The sequence below is a fragment of the Aythya fuligula genome, chromosome 4 (assembly GCF_009819795.1).
Source record: "Aythya fuligula isolate bAytFul2 chromosome 4, bAytFul2.pri, whole genome shotgun sequence".
In the NCBI taxonomy this organism is placed as follows: domain Eukaryota; kingdom Metazoa; phylum Chordata; class Aves; order Anseriformes; family Anatidae; genus Aythya; species Aythya fuligula.
In genome coordinates this window covers 47446450-47464082 of record NC_045562.1, presented here as the reverse complement: position 1 = coordinate 47464082, position 17633 = coordinate 47446450, and the positions used below count along the sequence as shown (strand labels likewise).

The following is a 17633-nucleotide window of genomic DNA, read 5'->3' as shown; positions in this document are numbered from 1 at the left end:
CAGGATATTCTATGATTCTATGATTCTATGATTCTAGTCTAGCACTCCAGTGACTTAAGAGTTAAACAACCAGATAAAAACCCAGTTTATACATACTAAGGATAGCCCTGTTTACAAATGCTGCAACCTGCATCTGTTGCCAAACACTGTAGAGACTGTAAAGGCAAATAGGATGATGGCATGACACATGAGGGCGACAGCACGAAGTGAGAAGATGCCTGTGTTCCCATAACCCGCTCATTAAATCTACTCTGTTATTCATGATTCAGCTGAGTACTAGTGCACTTGTGGAAATTTTAAAAGAGCTCTCAGACTTGGTGAAGCTTTGCGTGGGACTGAAGACTGTTTGAAATACCCCAATCAACAGGAAGTGTTTTACCGTAATTGGATCATTCATTCTGGCTAATTCTAAAAAGCTATAGCAGACACAAAGGGAAGGAGGGTCACTAGACATCCTTTGTGAGCAGCACAGAAAGTGTCCTCAGATATGTCCTGTTCAGGAGACGGCACTGTTATTCTTAGAAATACAAAACATACGCATGTAATTTGGAACCTCCCAGGCAGGTGGACGCAGACAAACACATTACATTTTTGTGTCTGATCTGCTCTACAGAAAGCAGAAAGGTTGTCCAAGTTATTCACATTTGGTCTGTGCATTGCATTGTGCCAAATGAGACCCGTGACAAAGCCAAAACCTGTGTTTGCAGTAAAGTTTTAGTGAAAACCATCTTTTATCTCCTCTCAGTATTACTGAGAGCTTCCCTACATTGGAAAGGTGACTTTTTTAGAAGGCCACAGCCCCTCTGATTCACAGTTCTTTGAAAAATTTTGATGTAAATGTCATTATGAAAGCTTCAGGAGGAGGAAACGTTATGGAAAAATGTTAATAGAGCCGTTTACTCTGCAGTATGATTGCTACAGCCAGGGAAGACCTCAGCATTCTCCATTCAGTTCTTTCTGTAGGTACTAACAAGTACTGGCAATCCAAGGGCAGAGTTCAGCCTGAAGGCTTCTTGCACAAATCTTGATTAATGCAGAAACAAGATTGTTGTCTGTGGCTCAGCAAAGCTTTCACAGAGCCCCCATCAGTACTGCAATAAATAGCAAACACAACCACCTTTTTCCTTTCTAACCCCTTCTCCACAAACACAAAAGATATCTACACTGCAGGGAGCACATCATCTGCATAGATCTAACCAGGGGTGGTTTTGGCATTGAGATAAAACAGTTAACACGTAGCATAGCCCAGTAGATTTGCTAGCCAAGTGCTAGGGGAGTGCCTTTGGACCCCCCGCCCCCCCCCCACCACCTGCCCTTAGGAGCTGCTGTCAACAGCTAACGCAGAAATAAATCTTTCCTAACAAAACTCTTCCAGAGCACAGAGCAGGTAATTCAGACACAGTGAAGTGGGAGAAATAACCCCCCTTATTACGATGAGCGGGGAGTGGGAAGAGATCACAGCAATTCTTACTGAAATGAGTTATTTAGATTAATCATTTGAAGACAAAGGTCCTCTGCAGGTTAATCTACAAAGCCTACCGGGCAGCTTTGAATGCATTGTCTAGCACACTGAGGAGGCAGGGCTGTTGCTGGATGGCAATTCTTTGTTACGCACAGAGGAAACTAGTCTGTTTGTTTGCAGATTTGTGCTAGACAGACTAATCCTTCCTAATCTCATTCTGGAATTAGCTGGTTCATTATCTCTTCCTTTTTTTATTCTGCTAGTCACCTGCATCTTTTACTTCATGACTTTACCTGTCAGGAAAAGATTAGTCCATGCTCTTTCACCAAGTGAAATGGTTATGTAAACATTTGGGTAGCAAGACAAAACATACAAGATTGTATGCACATGTGCAGGTGTGTATTTTTATTTTATTTTATTTTTTCCACAGGACACATCAAAGCCTGTCTACCATGCATCATGCAGCAAAAATGAGGAGAGCAAAGAATGACATCTTTCTCCAGTCCAGCTGGGGTTTCTCTGCCAAGAAAAGGCAGGAGGAGTTCTGTGGATGTAGCGAATGAAGTAGTGGAAATGGAACAAGAACACACCAGAAGGGAATCACCCCCACATGCTTTGTCATCGCATTTTATTGAAAACCGCGGCTGCTAGCCTCGCCTTGTGCCACCTCTAGAGACTTGGAACCATGCTGCTGGAATCAGAAGGTAAGTTTCTGTCAAGCACACATATATCTACAGAGCCTCTCTTTGATCCCAGATGGGTGTGTTCAAAAAGACAACTCCTTTGCAGACCAATGAAGTCTGCCTCCCTTCCAGATCCTCTTTCAGAAACACCGAACACTTAACATAAACACCTACGTCAAGTCAGGCACAATTGTACCCCTCCTGAATGCTCTCCCATATTGAAAATAACATATATTCTGGGTCACAGAAAGAATCTGTTCACTTTTTCCTAGAGCATAACTTAGAAGAGTGAAACTATAGCTGTGTCCCTACTATATTAATTAAAGCTGTGATCTGCCCAAGTCCAATTTAATGAATGCTGTTATCAGTCAAACCTCTCTATACCTAAAGAGAACCCGAAGAGTTTTTCAAATGGAAGGTTCTTACAATATTATTTTATACTTTAAAATATGTGGGCTGAATTCTATGATACTTGCACTGCCTGGCAATGCCACTGAAATCAGCAGCATTTCTTTTACGTATCTGTGTACATACGTTCCTTATATATACTTGTTTAAGGAACAACAAGACACAGCTGGAATCACACACATTTCGCTTGGTGAAGTTGAGCTGAGTGTGACATACCAACACTTCACTCATTTTGAACCAGTACTAGAGACCTCAGCTAGCTGAGGCAAGAGAAAGAAAGCTTGAGCTGGACATGGTCAGACTGAGTGGGCAAGACTGTCATAACTTAACAGTGACCTACACCATTTAGGCATAGGTTTAATGCTTAGTATTAATAGCAGTGCTTTTAAAAGGAAAAGAGAATGAGCAGAGAAGAAAGAATTGCATTTCAGTGAGGATCCTAAGCATGAAAACAGTGATCAACATAGATGAGATCTAAGGAGAGAAAGGAAGTATGAGTGAAGATGCAACGGAGAGATCGGGGTCCTGCAAACATCTCAGTGAGGTTCTTCTGAGTTTGGTGAAGGCCCAGCAGTGGTGCCAGAGGAGGAGAGCTGTACGTCAGGGCACACTGGTAAAATTGTGTGTAAGGCCAGTGTGTGAGCTCCCATTGTGTCCCCACACCCACTGCTGCACAGCAGGTATGTGGGCCACACATTTAGACTCTAGGAGCAGGACGATGTCATGGAGTCAGCCATAAGTTTGAATTTCTTTTTGCCAAAATATTACAACCTACTGACAAATTTAGGAGAAGCAAGCACTCACTTGTCTAATTTACCTTTTCCTGAAAATACACTTGGCAGCAGAGTATAGGAGGCTCCACAAATTCATAATGAAAATAATAAGAAATCAGTTTGGAACAAATTGGGATCAATGTATATCCCTTCTTAACAGGTGTGTTAACACATAAAATGTCCCCCAAGACAGCTGTATTCTGTAGCAACAGCAACAACAAAAAACCATCCATTCATTATGCTATTTTCAAAGAAAGGAAACCAGGCCAACTCATAATATCATTTCTAAAGTTGCATTAAGTAGCCATTGCACATTTTTCTACTTGTTAAGGGCTGGACAACAGCCCTTAATATTTGCATGATTGCTTTCTCCCCTAGTTAGAGTTTCTTGAAACTCTGTATTTCCTTCAGCTCTCAAAACCTTTGCTAGCAGGGTGGAGACAGGCATTCACACTTAATTTTTTCTCTGACCCTTTTTCCCTGTCTCAATGCTCGAATCTTTCAGGCTGCTACAGAGCTTAGTCAAGTGCATTATTTTTCTCTGTTGAACTTCGGTGCGTCTGCAGGCAGGACAAAAACAGCTACAGCTTCTGGCTGACTTTGAGGGAAGGCCTTCAGTATCTTTGACCAACATGTCAAAAACAAACAAACAAACAAAGGTAAAACCAGGGCTTGATCACTGAAGAAACAAGCTGAAGATAACCTTTCACCATCTTGATCTTAGAGCGAGGTCAGTAAGAGGGAGATCTGATGATTGAAAAGCTCAGGTTGGAAAGGCCCTCTGGAGGCCACTCCGTCCAGCCTGTTGCTCAAAGCAGGGACAAATTCACAGTTCCAGCAGGCTGCCCAGAGACTCATCCAGGCAGTTTTGAAACTCTTGGTGGATGGAGGTTCCAGCACCTCTCTGGGCCCTGATCCAGGGAACCACCCTCCCAGGGAACAATTTTTTCCTAATATCTACTCTGATTTCCTGTGTTCCAGCTTGTGCTTCTTGCCTCTTGTTCTTTTGTTACCCATTTCTGAGACATCTTCCATATATATAACCCCTGTACCTAATGTTATTTCCAATTATTTACACATCAGTTGTCTTTTTCCAGGGGTCTATACAGCACTCAGACACGAGTGCCTTCAAGACATAAAAAAGTTGTCATGAAAAAGTTATTCAGTAGCTTCAAACCTATTAAAGACTGAGATTTTATCTAGATTTCAGCTATGCTGCATATACAACAGATTGTCTTCAGCAACTTGGTTTATACAAAAGCTCAGCTCCCATTTAAATGCACCAGTGAAACTCAGTCTGATTTAGAAGAATTTCAAGTATTACAGTGGATTTTTAACAGTTGCAAAACACACTTTGCTGACTACTTGGTTTGTTCCCTACCAACTACCTCTACAGAAAAATCTAGGATGTTGGTACCTTCCAAAACCTGATGCTTTAGACAGGGAACAAGAGATACCAGGAGGTGATGGCTCATCTGGGAATACAAGAATACCAGCTGGCTTCTGCAGAAAGTTTACCAAATAATTACCATGAGAAACAGCAGGCTGCTTATTTATAACAATTTATAACAATATATGCACTTCAGTCAATCTATGAAAGCCCATGATTTTTCTGCTTGTTAAGGCTTATCTTGAAGTTTGCCTTTTGAAAAGCCAGGGAACAAAAGAATCGTCACTTGGGCAAATGCTGGTTCCAAAATGATTATGATTTCTAACTTATTTCCCCACGAACTATGTAAAAATTATTTTATTTTTTGTGGCACTGCTGGTATACTCCATTTAATAGGGATCAGTGCTTGCAAAAGAAACCACCCAGATTGTCATGTGGAAAATATTATGGCAGGATGTTCTCATGAGATTCTGGGATGTGCTGAAAGTTGTGTGCTTTGATTTATTAGGTCCTTCAAAAAAAGTTCTATCAAGTTAACCACGCTCCCTTACCTTTTTTTGAAGAGTTGCATGAAATCACCTATTACTCTAGAAGAGTTAGAATGACTTTCTAACAATATCACAACCATTCTTTTCACATGCAAAGAGCCCATCTGTAAGCATCACTGCCCTGAACCCCCCTTCCCACACAAAACGCAAACACTGGGACTTGCAAACTTGACAGAGAGACAGTTCCTTAATTTTGTTATTGTCTTTTTGGAATGTGTGTGCAAGTTTGTTGCTACTCTTCACTGCTTAATTGTTGCCAAAACTTTTGCTTGTTTGTTTTTGGGGGGCTCAGCTAAAGCGAGAGTTTGTATCTGCAACAAGTATTACCAAGCAAGCCAGACAAAAGAACTACATGGTAGCGTATGTGCTTCTAGAAGCTAATGGACACCCTGCAGGGTGTCCCTCTATGTTATGTCACAATAAATACTGTCGATTAAATTTTGATAACACTTAAACAAAAGCAGTTCTATTACTGCAGAAACATAGTGCGGAGGTACGGAGCAGAGAGAACCAGATTTAACCTTTTTCTTAAGGGAGACATAATCATTGCTCGAACATTAAAAAAAAAAAAAAACAACAATGCAGAACAAAGCACAAGTCATTCCTCCTCTTCTCTGAAGACTTCTGTAAATTTGTTGGAAAAAGACCGATGGGCCTAGTAGAAAAGCAAGCTATCTGAAAATTACCTGGATGTGACTCCCAGTTGTGCTGCTCTGTCAACCACCCAACAAAACCAATGGGAAGCTCATACCACGTTCAGTCAATTCTGAATAGTACTGTTCAGGCAGGTGTTCAAAGGCATCTAAAACAAGTTGCAGTGGGAGCTAGGTATTTATCTGGCTTTTTTAAGTCCTACCCAAATAAACATGAAATGGTCATAATTGCCAGGCACTCTCAGATCATCAGGCTAAGAAGGTACATGGGTGAGATTTCCACTGTTTCCTGCTTTTCAGAGCTGCTGTCAGCACCACGTTAGACATGGCTGGGAAGAGAGACAGGTGCTGAAAAGTCTTAGAAGAGCAATGGGATTTTTCTTCATCGGAGGTCGATTTGTGCATGAATGACAGACCAAGTCTGAGAGGCACCAAGACGTAGAGGATAGTGAAGAAAACAGAGCTCCTGTGGGACCACCAAGGTGAGAACCTTTTCAATTAAAAAAAATGGCTTGAAATGCTCAACTTGCAACGGTCACGGTCTTATTGTCTGCACTGTGATAAGTGTAAAGATCTTTGCACAAAAATCAGCAGGTGAGAGCTGCGGCCCTATAGTAAATATAGCCCAGAATCTTTAAACACATAATTCCTCCAGGCTTTTTGGCTACTTTTTGACTGAAATTATATTAAATTCAAAAGTGAAGTAAAAACCCAGGGAAAGGCAAATACAAAAAATACAAATTACAAAATACTTATCTCTTAAAAAGAATGCGAATTTATTTGCATCCCAAAGCCTAACAGAGCCAAGAGGTACTGGAAATATATTTACATAAGATAATCTTCATATGAGGGTATCCAAAGGGATGGTGAAAATAAAAAGCTGGTCACACAGCACAAACACAAAAATAGCCTGAAAATACCAAAAACCTACAAAACCATAGGTATCACTTTACAGACTAAATAATACAGTGCTTAAATATTAACTGAAGATATTTAGGAGTTAAAGAATTAAGAAGAAAAACTCAGTAACATTGCCAACAAGATGCCAAGAAAATGAAGGCAGAGGAAAGCAAAATTAAAGAAATGACCACGCATCAGCTGTTCTTTCTACTGTATGTTATACACCTTGTATGTATCAAAGTGAGCATCTAACAATGTGACAAGCAAGGTTTGTTGATAGATGTCACATCTTGTAAAGCAAGCTAGCAGAACTGAAAAATCCTGACAGCAAGCTTTTTGAAACAGAAGCAACATGAGTACTCATTCAAGAGTACATGCTGGAAACAATTGTTCTGAGTTTGATAATACTCAGATCTTCAGATTGCATGACAGGAAATGGAATTGGCATTTGTGGACCATTAGCAGAGGAGAAAGATGCTAGGGCATTTCTTAACAAAAATGGAGTGATAGGTAATTTAGAGCTCTTAGGAGTGAGGAGAGCCTAGGGGAAGTCTCGGAGAAAGAAACATCAACAAAATGGAAGAAAGACCTCCCAGCCTACAGGACGACTGCTTACACTTCCAAGCTAATGGTGACCCTAGTCTGATGAACTATCCTCTGAAATAAAAATAGCAGCTAATAGGTTCATACACAACTCCACTTGCACAGTACATTAACCACAGTGAGGAACTAAGGAAAAAAGAGAAAAAAATCCTGTGAATTCATATTCATTCTGGTTATCTTCCAACTTCCTCTGATGACTAAGTGAGCTGCCCCTTGGAGCACCAGCTCTGTTTATACCCTCTTCAGTGGGATCCTTAGAGTGACAATGGATCAGAGAATTACAAACAAATGGGAATTAAAGGCAGGTCTGAATCTCTGGGTTGCAGAATTATTCATTAACTGCATGAGCTCAATGGGCCACAAACACAAATTATCATCTTACTTTATTGTTAGACTTCAAAGAGAAACGGAAATGAAAGTGCTGACTGACTCCATAAAATACTTGCTTCTTTGGTACCTTAGTAAATCTAGTTTCAGAATTCCAGGAAGGAAGGAAGATTTCCTGCACTATATTCCTTGTAAGCTCTGCAGAGTCAGCATTGCCCTGACACAACAGGAATCATACCATCAGTGAAAATGTTTCTTAGCACTTGTTTACTTGACAGATTGATGCCAGCAGCACACTTAGGAGGCCATGCAGAACCACCAAATTCTGTATATATTTGAATTTGTTTAGAGCCAGCTTGGGATACATCTTCCAATGCAATCTGCTAGAATTTTACCCCCTAATTTTCTTGTCATCAACTCCCTACTTGGCACAAGGGTTTGCTAGAAATGTAGGTTATCCTTACCTGACAGCAAATATACACAAAACAAAGCTAGAAATTAAATGGGATTAAGGAAGCTATAATTAAGTATGTCTCAGTTTGAGTCAATTTTTAACTGTTTGTTTTCTGTCCTGTGACCAGAAACTGGTAATACCAAAATCAAAAGAAGAACTTTCTCCAGTAGTGAGTACTCTAGAACCGGATGGTGTGAGTTTGCTAGAGCGAGCTTACGCTTGATATGCTAACATTGCAACAGTTCTGTGTTCAGATGATTCCTGGTGAAAGCAATTTTAGATTCATCTGTGAACTTGCTATGCCATGGGACTTAGAAAGCATAAAAGAAGTGTTGCTAGAAATGCAAATGTCATTGTGAGGCTGTAGCACTTACAATCATACTAAGATAAGAAGCAGCTAGAAAACATTTGTGGGTGAGGGGTGCTGGCAGGCACAGTGCTATCGTAAATAATTGGATGTAAAAGTTATGGAATAAACCTGTAGCCTTTAGCTTGCAGAGCCAGAGTGAGTCTGGTTCATGTAAAGCAAGCAGGAGGCATACTTCTGAGGCATGCCAACTTGAAAGACAGGAGTTGTTTTTAGAAAAGAATGAGGTCCATAGCATGTGCCAGATCTGCACCAAAGAATGCCTATGAGATCATTTCTCAAAAGGCCTTCCTTCCATAGTCCTGACATGATATAAACTGTTTTGGTATTTACGCATGCTGGAAACTCCTTCAATACATTTTACAGCTTTAAGTAAAAACAGCTGTCACCACTCTGAATCTGCTGTTAGAAAATACCACAAAGACACACACACACGGCACTATGCAGGCTCTCCGACTTGCAAAAAAATAAAAAATAAAGTGCCACAGGTGCACTGGGATGTGAAATACAAGTCTACTCAGATACCTCAGGGTTTAGCAAAATGCTGTTAAAAAAATGCCGCATAAGTCTCAGAATCAAACTGAGCTCAATGTGAACATGCTGCCAGTCTTTGCTCAAGGACCGTTGGCTTCTGCTTTGGCAATCAGATGCTTAAGAGCACAGTAAAGACACTCTCCACATCCACTACCTCAGCAAAGAGGAGAAGTAAAGCTAAAAATCCACAGCCTACTTTCTGTATAGCCCTGTGGCCTAGGGAATACATTAGCACCTTGCCTTGCCAGCACTAACACGAGATCACAGCTCTGCATTAGCTTAACACGGACCTCAGGACTTGTCTGGCCTTGCCCTGGCTCATCTGCTCTTGACCTTATTTTTAGCTTGGTTTTAGCTGTGACAACGCACTGCCCATCAACAGATGACTGCTGCCTGGTTTGTCTAATGGCGACATTAAAGCTATCCAAATAGCCTGATGATTAATGGATAAATTGTTTTAGCTTCAACTTCCCCCTTCACTGTTACTATAAAGACTTATTCTATATATAGAAAAAAGCTAACAAATCGAAGTGATCATGGGATAACGATATCTGCAGACCTGTACCAAAGAGTTAGAGGCAGACTGCTTGACAACCTGTATCAGTGACATCAAGAGGGCCCATGACCAACAAGGAAAAAAAATCCACCATCAGCAGCAGAGGCCTCCAAGTAAGGAGCTCACACCACTGCAACTCAGAGCAGCGAAACACAGCAAGGGGGAGAAAACCAGCAAAAAAGGGGGCAGATGTTTGCAGGCTTCCATGTATTAGTTTTAGCTGCATTTTTTAAATAATTGGGTAATTTGAATTGCACATGGTAGTAGGATTGTTACTGTATTTGAAGTAACAGCTGTATTTTGACCAGGTTGTTAAAACATTAATTGGACTAACAGTAATTTTTAATTGTTTTGTACCCACACAGAAAGTGTATTCTGCTTGCCCATCATGATAACCTGAAAGAGAAGTAGAGCTACAGTGCCTGGGCACAGAGTCAACAGCGACAGAACAAACTGCTAATGGAGAAAGGTTCTCCCATCTTCCTGAAGGAATAGCAGGATCCCTCCAGTCACCTTCCAGAAAAGTAGCTTCCCCATTTAAAAGCTTAGCAACAAACTCCTGCTCTCCAAAAAAGAAGCTCTGACTAAAGAAGAGATTTATCCACCCACAAATCCCACAGCAATTATCCCTAGGAGAGGAAACAGTAGTTCATTTTAGTTTCCTTCATCAGAGAATGAGGTAAGGAAAATATATATGTAGTTTTGCTAGTCAAACTTTGGTGTCATTTTGAGTAGACATTCAGTGCACACTGGACTATGGCAGGCAGGCTGTTGGCATTGCCTAGCGGAGCTGGCAGCTAATATATTTAACTTGCACAAATGACCTCAGAGCAAGAAATGAAACTGAAGACTTGAATCAGGACAGATCAGGGGACATGAGAGGACTTTCTGGATGAGCTGTAACCTCTCTGAAGCAGTAAGAACTGCTTATTTATTATTCGACGTTGCTTAAGTCAAAATGACATTTATTCTCTTTTATTTCAACCATGGAATGTTCGATTTTCTTGTAAACTCAACTCACTGTTGAGGCTAACCTGACACATCCATGAAAGGACACGAGGTAGCCCTATGAGGACTGATCGTCACTGCTGCTTTAGACCTCCCACTGATCACTTCCAAGGTCACTACAGGCAGTGGCAGTTCTAAACCTCTTATGTGACAGAAGGCAGCAATAATAGAAAAATTTTGCCATCAGGTTAAAACAAGAATCAAAAAAGCAGTAAATCCTATTTATAAATAGATAGCTGCAGGTGGCATGAAAAGGGGAAAAGCAAAAATCAGAAAAACAAGCCAACCGATTCCTTAGTCATAAAAGCCTAACACAATTCTTCTTGGAATAGACTTTCTTCATGATTTTTCCTTATGTATCATTTTCCCTCATTAATGGGGCTCTTACATCTTCCCTTTTGTTGGACATCTAACTGCTTTGGTTGTTCATTTCGCTTCGATGAAGCGAGTGATGTATTTATATACAGTTGCTTAGTTTGAAATGCTTTGAAAGGAATTTGCTTCTAAACATGTGGAACCTGTTATTGCAACAGTAAATGTGTAACAGGAGCCTGGCGTGGCCTGTGCTCATCTGTACTCCCAACCACAGTCATTATCTGGACTGAGAAGCTCACTGTCTACTGTCAACAACAATTAAATTCTAATCATCTCTTTATCTGCCTTAAGCCTCTGAAAGTCTGCAAAGCCTGCTACAGTGGCCAGACAGAACAGCAAGACATCAGCTCCATTTGATAGGGCCTTCTTTGGAATGGGGAGGAGCGCCTTGCCAAAAGCAGGGAAGCAGTAAATAGACAAATTACTCTCATGGAAGGTGCTGAGCTTGGTAACTAACTAGAGGGCCTTGTATATGCCACCAACGTGCAATTGAATGGTCTACCTGAAAGTAAATAGCTCAGAATCTGTGCCATGACCAGCTTCCTAAATTACATAAAGTCATTGTAATGGAAGCCTGTCAGTTTGCCCCTTGCAAGGGGAAAGCTCTCTCATCAGCTCAGGAAAAAGTCTGTGTCATTTTCCAGGACAGCTTTTGTACTCTCTTGCCTACAGAGAAGCAGAAGGAATGATTCCCTCACTAAAATGCTTCAATAGAAGAGCTCCATGGCTATGCCTTACTAACACGGACTGAGCCAAAATTTCTATCCAGCTGGAGAGGAGAGCTGTGAAAAGCTGAAGATGATGCAGCTAAGCTTTTCCATTAATGCAATTACCAACAGTGAAAACACATCATAAAAATCCAAGGAAAAAATGTCAGTTGTGAAAAGGTGGGGCACGGTAACCTGCTACTTCAAAAATGCTGAAGTACAAGAACATTTCACACGGCAACACACTGGAAAACCCAGAATATACTTTTTCTTTTTTTTTTTTTCTGTATAAGAGACAAACACATTTCTCAGTAACTTGCACTGCTCTAAGTTGTAGAGCTTAGGGAAATGGTTTAGTGGGGACTGTTAGCGTTAGGTCAGAGGTTGGACTCGATGACCTTGAGGTCTCTTCCAACCTAGAAAATTCTGTGATTCTGTGATTCTGTGAAGTTCTCTTGAACCTCTGAGTCCAAACAAACCACTCACACCACAAGGTTTTAAGAAATGACCTGCAAGTGCTGAGCATTCTCTGCTCTGCTGCAATAGCAACCTTTCCCTGATCCCTTATCCACCTGTACAGATAGAGCTATGAAGCCTGGGCAATGCAGTTGGAGGACACTGGCTGTAGTAGACCTTCAGTTTGATGCAATGAAACACCTGAAGTCTGAATGAGAATGAGAAGTGGAAGAGAGAAGAGATGAAGCTCTGTCAAAATGCCAAAGCTAGAAGCTTCGCAAATAAAGAAATGAAAGATTTCTCAACTTACCGGGATCAAAATAAGTTCTTCTTAGCTCCTGCATATTCATGTGTCCGCACAACAGCTATAGAAGGAATAGCTAGGCCTGTTTCCCTTTTGAACTAAAGGAACCTCTTTACAGGTATAAAAAGGAAAATTATTCTTCAACATCCTCAGTATCTCTTCTGATGTGGCTACAACAGATGGAGGGCTGCAAATTTTTCTTCAGACCATATCCAGGCATCAGCTGATACTGACCCAGACACACAGACATGACACTCATCTTTCTTTCTTACAGAAAGGCTGATTTGTCTGCAAGGGTAGCTTGGGTAGATTAGGTCATACATGTAAGGTCTTGGTCAGAATAAATGAGTGTCGCTGTGTATTATTATACTTCATATTTTGTTTCAGAAGATATATTTAATGTTGGCTTTTTAACAAATCGGCACTAGCAGAAGTGATATCATATTAAAAATGAGGTCGAATACGTGATATCCATGCAGACAGCCTACATGGTTATCCAGCAGTGTAGGAGGTAATCATACCACAGATTAGGAAAAAATACCATGTTTGACCAATAATTTTCCACTTTCATCACACTTCAGATTTAGACTTCGTTCTTGTGCTAGTGAAATCGATGAAAAGGATTCAGCTTCAATTCTAAGAGAAACTGTTTACTCTTAAGAAAAATAAGAATGAGAAAAACATTCAGCTAAATCTGAGGAGCTGAAAGGACAAAATATTGAACCTAAATACTGAAAAAGATTTTCTCATAATTTATGGTAATATGGACCACAGGAGCATTAAGCAAGCACTGTGGGTTGGCTTCACACCTTCTTGCATTCTTATTTTAAAATGCAACTTGACCAGGGCTTAAAGTTACACTCAGGTAAATGTTGCAAACAGTGCTTTTAACTGTTGCATTCAAGTCATGGTGAATGAAAAAGTTATTCTAAAAGCAAGATACAATAACAACTAAGGAGACAAAGTTAAAATGCTAAAGCATTTCTGCTACAGATAAAAACTGCTAATCATACTTAGTCGCTAATTTATTAAAAAGACAGGAAAGGCAAGAAAAAGCGGTAACATCCATTTGACAAACTATAAAACAATGGCATGGGAAGTGCATTATAGGGCTTTATTCAATATCTCTCCTGTTCAATCTTTGTCCCTTTTTCCTTGCTTTTCAGTTAATTCTATAAAAAGTGTTGAGACACCACTTCGTGTGCCTTGCTGGGAAACTCCAGGTCACAGATGGGCACTTCCTGCCTCAGCAATGAACCTCATCTCCCGAAGCTAGATGTGCCACTGCTTTACCAATCACAGCCCCACGACAGAGCGTTTTTCCAGAGGACATTTCAGGGAACAGCACTCACTTCATGACTCCAAGCACGCTTTAGTGCAGCCAAAAGCCAAGGAGGTGAACATAATGGGCAGACTCAGCTGTTAGATGGCTTATGCAGAGATAAACATTTAAAGGAGACAGAAGACAGGAATTCACAGTATTCAGTTGGATAAAAGGAATAACTGAGTGTACGACTGGAAAAGAATGTGGGAGAATATTATGGGCCCGTATTACCAAAACAAAGAGAACTTCAAACACCTTTCTGATGATACCATGAGTCACGAATTACTCCAGTGTTCAACAATGGGTCATTTCCTTCCAGTGCCTTACTACCTAGTTACTTGTTAATGTAGCTGAAAGCATAATTGTCCTGAATTGTTCAGTTGTCACTAAGTGGATTCCAGCCTTCTGACATTACAAAGCCCAACAGCTGTTTTCTGGAGTCTGGCCTTTCCACCAGCCCATGCACCTGCAGTGATACCAGCTGAAGTCCAAGGCAAGGTTCCTCCACTGCTAGCAACCAACTGCCAGACAGCATCAGAAGCCAGCATTTAGATAAAGGTTTGTATGCGTGACAGGTTGCTGAAGGGACACAAAGCTGTTTGCTCCAAGCATGTACCCCAGCAGATTACAACAGATTGCAACTGGGGATGATCTTGGCAAAGGGTTCCCAGCAGCAGCTGGAGCGTGGCAATTTCTGTTTTAAAGTCCCCAGCAAACCCTGATTTTGGCAAATGTTAAAGGCTGTGGATCTACTTGACAGCCTGGTAACTTCCATGTAAAGACTCCTGATGTGTTTGGATGACAGATCAAAACACACAGGGGCTACCTAAGATACAAAGTGGTGCATTTCAACATCTGAACCATCTTATCTTCTAGTAAGTGCTGCACATCATCATCGCATCGTAACAAAGAAACTACATAAAGGAAGTTATCTTTCTTAAACAGCACCATCTAATACACACACACACCTGTATACACAATACATATATAGAGATATGTTAGAATATAATGTTTAGATATTAAGGTGTACAAAATGGAGATTTTGAGGATGGTTTCATTTGCCCACCAACCCCTATGTCAAGCTGAAATACTTTTTTTATTATTATTTTTATTTTTATGTAACTTGTACACAAGAACTGTCTGGAATGATTTAGACTGAATCATTTTTCAACAGCAACTGTAAGGTTTGATTTGGTAAAAAATATATGAGGTGGGGGATTATATGTATATTCCAGATAGCCTTTCTGGCTTTTGGAAAGTTCTGATTCTTCATTACAAACTAACATCCAATGTCACACATACACACTAATGCAGATTTTGTGAAACCATGGCACGTCAATCAAAGCCTCCCCAAGAGATTAATTCTCTGTAAGAGAAAACTTGAAAACTGGAAGGGCTAAAAAGGGGAGGGAGCTCTCCTGAATTAGAAGCCAGTTGTCGATCTCACAATTCCTAATGAAGCAGAACCTCTCCTGCCCAACTATGGCTATAATTATATACACTGCGACCCAACAGTGCTATACTTACAAAAAGCATACAGTTTGACGTTACATACATACTGATGTCCCAGTATGGTCAGTAAGGAAAGAGCAAATAGGCAGCTTATGAATTTTAATTTTGATTGTAATACTACAAAACTGGTTTACAAAAAGAAGAGAATCCCCCATTAGCCTTCTTGTTTCCTTTCAGGGAAGGGAAAAATCTGCAAGGCCCAAAACACCATGGCCTCAGCAACTGGAACAGAAATTATTTCATTATGGATTCATTACTCTTCGATACTTTCCTTTTTTCATATAGATTCTTACACAAAGAGGCACTTTTTTTTTTTTTCTTTCCATCTCACCAAATTCCTATTAGTGAGCCAACCTTGACTGTACCTCGCACAGATGTATTATGAATATAACTCCCAGTGTTTCCACACAGGATATTTTGATCATTCCCTTCTCTTTCCCCCCAACCCAATCCCATCCAAAATAGCACAGAGCCATAAATTCTCCCGTTCTGACCTCCATCTCTTTCTGGCCTGAAAGACAGTGCCATCTCCGTTTGCTTGAAAAAGCAATAACTAAACTCAGTTTTTCAGATAAGTTCATTTCTGCACTGCGTGTGCTGTCCAACAGTGAAGGGGAAGTATGCTGAAAACACATTCTGTATGAGATTACTATACACATTGTTAACTTTTTATGCTCAGAACTGATTTTCTGCCTCCTGACACTTGCAGTTTGATTTTAAGACTGCTCGGATAACACCATACCCTTCCAACAGTTACATTCAAATTAACATTGAGGGAATCTCACCCTAATGCGTGAGTATCCACAGTGCCATTTATTTGTGGAATGGCATTTAAGAAACATTTCTTGCCCTGTATACCTCTTAAATAGCACTCCCTCTGTGTGAAGCTGTTCTTTGAAGCCAAGGAATTTCCCTATTAAAGGAGAGTTGCCAACTCTCCCTCTTTGGCAAGAAGGGTCCCATTCTTGCGCCTCTCTCGATTTCCTGTACAGTATGCTTTAATGAGCCCTGCAGTCTGGTGGAAAGCTAACAAAGACAGTGAAAAAAAAATCAATAATAATAATAATAATGGATAACCTGAGATGGGAGAAGATTTAGGAAGAGTTTTCCATGGAATATACAATGAGTCTGACTAGACATATGACAAAAAGGGACAACTCGCCACAAATGACTAAATGCTACAGAGAAAAAAGCCCCAGTGTGCAAACTGCTTGGGGTGGGCAGAGGTGAAGAAGGGAAACAAAGATGGCTAACACATCACAAGAGCTGTTTCAAAGTGTACAGAAATGATGTCTTGGTCTTAAGTATATACGTTTCACTTTATCAGATGGTCTGGTAACAGTCCTAAACTGAATGAGGCTGGTTGAGATGTCCAAGTCATATCAAGGTGAAGACTCCTGAGGATTATCTCTGATTTGCAGGAACAGGAGGTCCACATTTGACCACGTTTTACAGTCAAATTTGGTGCTGAATTTTTAGTCTTCGTTTTGCCAGTTTTAGATACATAAAAGGAACTCTTAAGCTAATGTTAATCAGTAACTTTTCATATTTTTTAAACAAAATTACAAAGAAAAACTACTTAGTCAAATATTATTTGTCTTGCAGAAATACTTCACAAATACGAGCTACAAAGACAATCCGAGGCACCAAAAGAAATTAACGGCATGGTTTATGGAAAGCTGAAGCAGGTGTTGGAAGAGAACACAAGGTATTTAGAGGATAGTTTCTTTCTGCACAGCCAAATATCCTGATAGCTTGCACAACTGAGTTACATCATTGGACATGTTTAACAGTACAGCAAAAAGTCCTGATAAATTTTGTGGTTAGTAAAGCACGGTGTCACACATAAAGTGACAAAAAGCCATGTGTCACATGTAAAAGTAATAGAAGACGTGTAGAGAAATCTAACAACATACATTGATTAGGCAGATACTGGCAGCTGACATTCACTGCTGATAATTACAGAGTAGCTCAGAGGAGAAAAGTGAACACAGTGAACACATATGCACAGGAGTGACCTGTGTATAGCCAAAAAGAAGCTTGAGCATCAGGTACTTGGTCCACACACCCACACTGCAGCTGGTTGGATGTAATTGCCCAGAGCACAGATGTAGGACTCTCACTACCAGTCACTTCACTGGGCAGCTCTTCCCCCATTCAGCAGCACTACTTGCTTTTAAGAGCACTCCACCTTTCAACTCATACTGGAACTTGGAGACCTGATCTATCAAAATGCAACAGCTGACTATTCCATCCCCGCCCCTCACCTTCCAAGTGCTGACACGGGCT

The 17633-nt window shown here is 40.5% G+C and overlaps 1 protein-coding gene across 2 annotated transcripts in view; it reads right to left on the bottom strand.

Annotated features, from left to right (window-relative positions):
* Positions 1 to 17633, bottom strand: part of ADAMTS3 (ADAM metallopeptidase with thrombospondin type 1 motif 3) — a 133595-nt gene that overhangs the window by 43790 nt on the left and 72172 nt on the right. The window lies entirely within an intron of this gene.